The sequence below is a fragment of the Cherax quadricarinatus genome, chromosome 33, assembly GCF_038502225.1.
Source record: "Cherax quadricarinatus isolate ZL_2023a chromosome 33, ASM3850222v1, whole genome shotgun sequence".
NCBI lineage: Eukaryota > Metazoa > Arthropoda > Malacostraca > Decapoda > Parastacidae > Cherax > Cherax quadricarinatus.
The window spans coordinates 33,294,124-33,304,123 of NC_091324.1; the positions used below are offsets into that span (position 1 = coordinate 33,294,124).

Below are 10,000 nucleotides of genomic sequence, written 5' to 3' on the forward strand. Positions count from 1 at the left end.
AAACAGCTGAGTTTTGTTATGCTTAAGTCAGCAATAATCAGTCAGACTATACTGACCCATTAAGCTTAACCTCAGGGTCAATGACCATGAAGGGTACACAGTACATATGGCTGGTGTTTATGGCTTGAGTTTGCTGTGTCAGCCTGACAACGATGATTATCGTTATAAATAATGTTATACACTTCATTCACTATACACTGTAAATGTCACTGTATAACTGTAAATCACATGTGTATATTTCTTACACATATATAAATGTCACTGTTAATACATATATGAAAGCTTACATTTTATATATAATTTCCTTTAATATAACAGTTATATCTATAAGAAACAAAATTAAACACAATTTCGTCTCTTAATTTCTGTCTATGAACATTATAAACACTGTGTATATACACTCAGACAAACTGACGGTCATCTAGTTTGTTGATGTGGTCAGCGCTTCTCGAGCTTGAGCAGTGGATAATGGGTGCCATCCCCCGTTTTCTGTTGGGTGAGTCACCCTGCTCCCGTTTTCTTTGGGTAATGGGTGAAAGCCAGGTGAGCACCCGTTTTCTTTTGGCTGCCCATTCTCTGTGATTGAGCCTGGACTGACTCACTTATACTGATTTATATTGTAAAACACTAGTTTTACAGCTTATTTTGAAGGACCTTAGCTCGTAGGTTACAGCCGCCCCTGCAGGCGAGGTCTTGAGAAGCTGTCTTGACCACTTCGCAAAGGGCTGTAATAGAGTATATCTTAATAATAATTTACCCCTATGGGGTGTTATGTCAGCATATATCAGACACTGATTGCTGACAAACTTACGTGTGTGGACTCAAAAGTCCGCACCTCACTGCCGACTATAGGTTGATTACAAACTCCCTGTGACACAAGAACTGCGCAGTCCCCCATATTACATGGTAATTTGTAACCTACCTTGCTCTTGTAGCATGAGCTATGGTGTTCTTTACACCCTTGATAGGTATCAGTGACTTGATAGAAGCTAAAGTGTCTTTGGATGTCCACGTCTTCCACAGTCTAGGAATACGCACACTGGTACACTATGTTCCAGAAGGTTTGTCTTTATTGTTCACAAACTTATCAGTAAAGAAGCTGATTACACTTCTCTGTAAGTGTTTATTGTGTTTTTTGAGACATTTTGTACACACTAACACACAGATCAGTGTTCTTTGTTGGTTATCCTGGCGTCAGTGTGACTCCCAGTAGGGTAAAAAGTGATCTGACCTCACAGCGTCCTACGCCGCTACAATGCCCCTAGAACATAAAGGAAAAGCTGACCTAGTATTTTTTGCTTCCTTGCCAAACTTCCTCCATGATGCAAAGCAGAATACTTGATTCTTGCTGTCTTAAGCATAGACAACAATGTACACTATCTTTACCATGGTAATAAAGTGGGAACAGGATTTTCCTTAATTGTCCTGCTAAGGTAAGAGATGGACTGTGTCTTATTAAACTACACTTTGCAACACTGGACTCTTGCAAGGAGCGGCGGTCGCTTGACCACGTCACATACTTGTACTGCATCTGGGATCAATTACTCGCTGTAGCAGTAAACAAGATGCTTGCCCCTTCTGAGAGGGCTGGGCCCCTCAGGGCTGAAAGGGGCTGAAAGGGGCTAATACTGCCCTCTTGGAGAAAATTTCTCCACTACTACCACCACCACCACCATCATTGTCACCACCACTACCACCATCACCACCACCACTAACACCACCACCACTACCACCACCACCACCACAACTACCACCACCACCAGCACTACTACCACCACCACAACCACCACTACCACCACCACCACCACACCACTACCACCACTATCGTCACTACCACCACCACAACCACCACCATCACCAACACTACTACCACCACCACCACCACCACCATTACCACCACCACCACCATCATCATCACTACCACCACCACCACTATCATTACTATCACTATGACCACCACCATCACTACCACTACTACCACCACCATAACTACAATCACCACTACCACCACCACCACCACTACCACTACCACCACCACAACCATCATCACTACTACCACCACCACCACTATCATTACTATCACTATGACCACCACCATCACTACCACTACTACCACCACCATAACTACAATCACCACTACCACCACCAATACCACCACCACTACCACCACCACTACCACCACCAATACCACCACCACTACCATCACCACTACCACCACCAATACCACCACAAATACCCCTGACTCAGTGTGGTTGCGCTGCCGTGTTCTTTCATGTTTGTCACGGTGTGTCTTGCGTGCTAGAACTCTAAACTGTGCCAGTGAGCTTATAAGATATATCCTTCCAGCGCTTGGAACTAATTTAGCAGAAAATAATATCTACTGATTCAAAACACGAGAATCAGTGTACAATAAGGCAGCATAACCATACTCTCAGAGGGGAATATTAGGCCTAGCGTCCCAGTGAAAATAATATTAGAATATTTTTGTCAAAGGAAAGACAGAGTCCCTGATAATAGTGTTGTAGTGTGTACCACGGTGCTACCATAGTATATAGATAATAAATGATGAGGTGAAATTTAAAACTGAAGTGTTAGGCCTAAAGAGGTAGGTTCATGTTGTAAACAGTTGCCAGCAGTCGCCAGAACCTCCCACCCAGGTCTGCTAGTGTACCTGATACCAGGGAGTGAAACATTCTAGTGTACCTGATACCAGGGAGTGAAACATTACTGTTGAAATACGAAGAGGTACAAAATCTCGAGGAAGTACGAAAAGTGTATAGTTTTGTAGAAATATGATAAACAGTGTATAGTTGTTAGTATTTATTGTGACGGAGTGACGTATACAGTTTGTGGTAAACCTGTAGTTAACAGTTGTCGAAATATACCTGGCCTGGTGGCCTGGTGGCTAAAGCTCCCGCTTCACACACGGAGGGCCCGGGTTCGATTCCCGGCGGGTGGAAACATTCGACACGTTCCTTACACCTGTTGTCCTGTTCACCTAGCAGCAAATAGGTACCTGGGTGTTAGTCGACTGGTGTGGGTCGCATCCTGGGGGACAAGATTAAGGACCCCAATGGAAATAAGTTAGACAGTCCTCGATGACGCACTGACTTTCTTGGGTTATCCTGGGTGGCTAACCCTCCGGGGTTAAAAATCCGAACGAAATCTTATCTCTTATCTTAACGAAAATCATTATTCCTCCAGTTAACAGTTGTCGAAATATACACAACGAAAATCATTATTCCTCCAGTAATCTTAATATACAGAAGCCACCGGCGCCCATACATGCAGGTTATACTTTCTGTATCAAACTGAATACATATAACTCGCTTTAATTTTTTTCCAGTAGTCCTTTTCATGAGCTACGTCAAAATCACCCAGTGAACCTAATTCGGATTTGCCTGGATTCGTCCAATAACCGGTTTCAAATGAATTCGTAGATAAGGTATCCTCTGACTGGTTTCATTAACTGGCGGGGCTTTACACACCCTCATCAAACACCCAAACAGTAACTACAGCAAACAGATACAATACAGAGAGACAGATCTACTGTTAAGGTGGTTATTAATAAAAAAATATACAGATTCGGGGGGATTCAAACGGTTTCATTGGAAATAAGGCCAAATCAGAAGAACTGTTACAAAAAATTAAATATTTCGAGGAATTATAGACTACCTAGCTAGGAGAGTTGCCAAGTATTGTAAGTTGACTACCACAATGAAGATCTGTGTAGCCTGCAGAAAGGGTAAGGAACTGGATTGCTTGCAATCTCTGTGGTCAATGGTCCCATGGTATATGCAGGGATTTTAAACCGATGACCACACTTGACATAAACTCAGAGAGATATTTTTGGGTCTGCCCAAACGAGATACAGCTGTACGAGAAAATTACAAATATATTAAAAGATAGAAACACCAATAAAAGGTTGTTCTTGAAAGACATGTCAGCATGGTATGACAGTTGGGAAAATACAATGGGTGGTAGGGACGGGGCTGTCTTGGACAGTGCTCCAGAGGATTCTAGTGATGTGTTAGAAGACAGAGCTCGTGAGGGTACCAGTGTTGTCGTGGAGTACAGTAAAGAGTCTGGTCCAGGCCTAGACTCATTGAACTCCGTGTTCATCAAGAATTTCAAGAAGCCCCTATCGCGTGCCTTCAGCATTTTATGGAGAGGGAGCGTGGGCACAGGGGTCATCCCACACACACTAAAAACAACAGACCTAGCCCCACTCCACAATGGTGTCAGTAAAGCACTTCCAAAGAACTACAGACCGATAACACTAACATCTCATATAAAAATCTCTGAAAGGATTCTAAGAAGCAATATCGCCATCCACCTAGATACCCATCAGTTACACAACCCAGGTCAACACGAGTTTAGAGCAGCTCGCTCATACCTGTCCCAGCTACTGGACCACTATGACAAGGTCCTGGATGCTCTAGACTCCTAGAGGATAGACAAAATGCTGATCTATTATACACAGACTTTGGAAAAGCCTTCGACTTGTATGGCCATTGTGTAATAGTGCACAATATGCGTGATAAAGGAATAAGAGGAAAAGTTAGTGAATGGATCTATAACTTCCTGATAAATAGAATGCAAGAGTAATAGTTAACAGAGTAAAGTCTGAGGCAGCTACAGTGAAAAGCTGTGTTCCACAAGGCACAGTACTCGCTCCCATTCTATTCCTCATCCTCATATCTAACATAGACAGGGACGTAAGCCATAGCTCTGTGTCTTCCTTAGCAGATGACACCCGAATTGCCATGACAGTGTCCTCTATCGATGACATCGCAAGAGTCCAAGCGGACATCAAGCAAATTTTAAAATGGGCCACTCAGAACAATAAGAAGTTCAATGTAAAGACATTTCAATATGGAAACTTTAGGAAATTAAAACTGTATCAGGGTATACAACAAATTCTAACCTTACAATGGAACGAGAAAGTATTGTGAAGGACCTGTGAGTGATAATATCAGAGGATCTCATCTTCACAGACCATAACATTGTGTCTACCGCATCTACTAGGAAAATGATAGGATGGATAATGAGAACCTTCAACACTAGGGACGCCAAGCCCATGATGATTCTCTCATAATCGCTTGTTCTCTCCAGGTTGGAATACTGCTGTACACTAACTGCCGCCTTCCAGGCTGGCGACACTGCTGACCTGGGGAGTGTACAAAGAACATTCACGGCACACATAAATACCATAAAGCACCTAAATTACTGGGAATGGTTGAATTCCCTTGATTTGTATTCCCTGGAACGAAGGCGAGATACATGATAACACTGGTCTGCATGATTTTTTTTATTGATTCTATGGTATCTTTCTTGGTATATATATGGAATATAGTGATTTGCTGTGCTTTTTATTCGTCTCTATCACATCAAGTTGTCAATTTATACAGAAACATTACTTTTCCCTTTCCTTATAACACAAGTAAATGAGAAAGTGGTATATTATTAATTAAAATACTTACCTTTTATTGATTTAAATGTTAAATCTTAACATTTATTAATTAATATGTCTAGAGTCTGCATAAATTCACCAGACATACTTTGCTATGTCTGCGGGCAATTCACACCTGCAGATTCCCGGAGCAACATTAATCCTTTATTGAAGCGCTGCAACTTTGCTTATTTTGGCTGCAAACTTGTAGACCAGGACAAACCATTTGCACCACACAAAGCTTGCAAGAGTTGCATCAGTAAGCTCCAAATGTGGTCAGTTGGAAAACTTGAATGTGTGCCCTTTGGCGCAACAATGGTATGGTGGGAGCAGATGAACCACCATGATGACTGCTACTTTTGTATGACAAAAGTAGCTGGATTCAACAAGAAGACTAAAGTTCGCATAATATACCCAAATATTCCTTCAGTAATAAGGTCTGTTCCACACTCTGAAAATATTCTTGTACCTGTGCCACCTGAGACGGTGGTGTCAGAGATGGAATTAGACTATTAACCACCAACAAATGACGATCCCTAACCCTTCAACCAAGTTGCACAGTTACTTGGCTCTAGACTGAAGGAACACAGGCTTCTAGCTCCTGGTACCGTCATTGTGAAGCGGAATTCACTCAGTTCATTGACAATGAGGAATCTTTACTTTTCTGTTAAAATATATTTCTGGCCTTATTGAACACATGAAGATGTCATACCTGGAGAGTTTACCTGGAGAGAGTTCCGGGGGTCAACGCCCCCACGGCCCGGTCTGTGACCAGGCCTCCTGGTGGATCAGAGCCTGATCAACCAGGCTGTTACTACTGGCTGCACGCAAACCAACGTACGAGCCACAGCCCGGCTGATCAGGAACCAACTTTAGGTGCTTGTCCAGTGCCAGCTTGAAGACTGCCAGGGGTCTGTTGGTAATCCCCCTTATGTGTGCTGGGAGGCAGTTGAACAGTCTCGGGCCCCTGACACTTATTGTATGGTCTCTTGACGTGCTAGTGACACCCCTGTTTTTAATTGGGGGGATGTTGCATCGTCTGCCAAGTCTTTTGCTTTCGTAGTGAGTGATTTTCGCGTGCAAGTTCGGTACTAGTCCATCTAGGATTTTCCAGGTGTATATAATCATGTATCTCTCCCGCCTGCGTTCCAGGGAATACAGGTTTAGGAACCTCAAGCGCTCCCAGTAACTGAGGTGTTTTATCTCCGTTATGCACGCCGTGAAGGTTCTCTGTACATTTTCTAGGTCAGCAATTTCACCTGCCTTGAAAGGTGCTGTTAGTGTGCAGCAATATTCCAGCCGAGACAGAACAAGTGACCTGAAGAGTGTCATCATGGGCTTCGCATCCCTAGTTTCGAAGGTTCTCATTATCCATCCTGTCATTTTTCTAGCAGATGCGATTGATACAATGTTATGGTCCTTGAATGGGAGATCCTCCGACATGATCACTCCCAGGTCTTTGACGTTGGTGTTTCGCTCTATTTTGTGGCCAGAATTTGTTTTGTACTCTGATGAAGATTTAATTTCCTCATGTTTACCATATCGGAGTAATTGAAATTTCTCATCGTTGAACTTCATATTGTTTTCTGCAGCCCACTAAAAGATTTGGTTGATTTCCGCCTGGAGCCTTGCAGTGTCTGCAATGGAAGACACTGTCATGCAGATTCTGGTGTCATCTGCAAAGGAAGACACGGTGCTGTGGCTGACATCCTTGTCTATGTCAGATATGAGGATGAGGAACAAGATGGGAGCGAGTACTGTGCCTTGTGGAACAGAGCTTTTCACCGTAGCTGCCTCGGACTTTACTCTTTTGACTATTACTCTCTGTGTTCTGTTAGTGAGGAAATTATAGATCCATCGACCGACTTTTGCTGTTATTCCTTTAGCACCCATTTTGTGCGCTATTACGCCATGGTCACACTTGTCGAAGGCTTTTGCAAAGTCTGTATATATTAAATCTGCATTCTTTTTGTCTTCTAGTGCATCTAGGACCTTGTCGTAGTGATCCAATAGTTGACAGACAGGAGCGACCTGTTCTAAACCCATGTTGCCCTGGGTTGTGTAATTGATGGGTTTCTAGATGGGTGGTGATCTTGCTTCTTAGGACCCTTTCAAAGATTTTTATGATATGGGATGTTAGTGCTATCGGTTTGTAGTTCTTTGCTATTGCTTTACTGCCCCCTTTGTGGAGTGGGGCTATGTCTGTTGTTTATAGTAATTGTGGGACGACCCCCGTGTCCATGCTCCCTCTCCATAGGATGGTAAAAGCTCGTGATAGGGGCTTCTTGCAGTTCTTGATGAACACGGAGTTCCATAAGTCTGGCCCTGGGGCAGAGTGCATGGGCATGTCATTTATCGCCTGTTTGAAGTCATTTGGCGTCAGGATAACATTAGATAGTCTTGTGTTAATCAAATTCTGTGGCTCTCTCATAAAAAAATAATTTTGATCTTCGACTCTCAGACTGGTTAGTGGCTTGCTAAAACATTCCCCCGATGAAAAGCAGGGGCGCCACGAGTACACTGAGAGACAACACAATAAGTGTCAGGGACCAAGACTGTTCAACTGCCTCCCAGCATATATAAGAAGGATTACCGATAGACCCCTGGCTGTCTTCAAGAAGGCACTGGACAAGCACCTAAAGTCGGTACCTGACCAGCCAAGCTGTGGCTCATACGTTAGTTTGCATACAGCCTGCAGTAACAGCCTGGTTGATCAGACCGTAATCTACCACGAAGCCTGGTCTCAGACTGAGTTGCAGAGGCGTTGACTCCCGAAACCCTCTCCAGGTATACTCCAGGCATACTCAACCAGCAGGTAGGCAAGTCTGCCAATGATTGCCCAAAGAGAACCACATTGCTTCAGCTTTGGCGGGCTTGCGTGTGACTGGTCAATGAACGGGTACCTTACGACGGGTACCTTATTGATCATTAAACCTTTAGCACTGGGTTCACTGGTAGGGAGGCAGCCTATATGGGAGTGTGACTATTGTGCCTCCTGAATGGGGCCCAATTTATATAATATATATTTCATGTATACTATCTTTCATATAATTTTATATTGGTGATAGTTTCATTATAACTAAATTGAAAATGTATTGCTTTATATTATTATTTGACTTAGCTTATGTCATTAGGTAGGATGTAATATTTGCACTTTAACGTGTTCAGTGTTTGAGATTTGTGACTGCCCACATTGGTAAATTCCTTTGTTAACTGCCACTCGCTTGTTTGTGTCAGGCTGTACCTGGAGCCGTGGCTGGGCAACACCACGAGAGAATCGCATGATAGCACCTGAGATTGGAGACTGTCCTCCCTTGATTCCTCTCTCCTCTGCTGGTCCTTGTTCGACCAACATCACTCTCTCCGTCTCTCTCGTATCTGGCTGTTTGTTCGTTATTTAGACTGTTTTGGTAGAGAATGATTTCGGTGGTGAGTCGATACATACTTCCTGCAACTCTGTGTAACTCTGTTCACAGAGCATAGTTCAGACTTGGTGATTTTCGACGTTTTACTGAGGTTGTGTGTCATACTGGCACTCTATGTTAACCTAGTCCCAAGCTATAGGTTCTGACCTATTTTATGTGGCATCTACGCACCATCGTAGTCGAGGATTTGGTTATGCTGAACTTAGATTCAGTATTAAGGGAGTTTTATGCCTTTTATGGAGGATCTGCTGATGGTCCCCAGTTAGGGTCGTTATTTTGTCTCCTTGTTCCTGGCGCTGTGCTGCTGCTTGTTATATTATTGTTGTTCGGTGAATCATTCGTCTTATTGTTCAAGCAAGCTGTCCTGATTGCCAGGTTGGTCGAGAAGTTAAATTATTTGAGTTCGTTTAGTCAGTCACTGTTCAAGTCTGAGTCGAGTCTAGTCTTACTGAGACATAACGAACAACTTTGAGCGCACAAACACGTCTCACATGCACTAGTATTATTTTTATAATTGATGACAAAGTACCAGACTGTACTTAAGAGGTGTACTGACATGAAAAATGTGACTTCAGCACTATACTATTACACGAGAAGTGTAGTAGCTTATATCCTAACTTAAATCAAGTTGATTTACTTTGATTTCGTCCACCTAGACAACTTTGTTAATGAACTTCTCAGTTTTTATTTCTTTAGTTAGCATCCTATCAGTTGCAATCCTAAAGCACTATTACAATTTATCGTAATTTTCAAGGATAATTGAACCAGAATACTGACTGACTGACTTGTTACAAAAACCCAGAAACAGGCTGAGTGCTAGAGGGGCAGACCTTCTAGTATTCTCTGGAGGTGTCTATAACTTATAGATGTCGCACTTTTTGTAATAGTGACATACACCGCATAAATTGTAACACTCGTAGCATGCCACACACCACCACCAGCACCGCCACCACCACCACCACCACCACCACCACCACCCTAACACAACCACCACCACCACTACCCCCCCACCGCCACCACCACCACTAACATTTAAGTTCATTTGACACTGTCATCTTTCACTTAAGCATACCTTACTCGCTTTACTTTATCCTTGGTCTCTCTCTCTCTCTCTCTCTCTCTC

The 10,000-nt window shown here is 43.1% G+C and overlaps 1 protein-coding gene across 1 annotated transcript in view; it reads right to left on the minus strand.

The window, feature by feature from the left end:
* The window catches only part of Naglu (N-acetyl-alpha-glucosaminidase), a 443,026-nt gene that overhangs the window by 286,072 nt on the left and 146,954 nt on the right, over nt 1-10,000 (minus strand). The gene's annotated exons all lie outside the window — the stretch shown is intronic.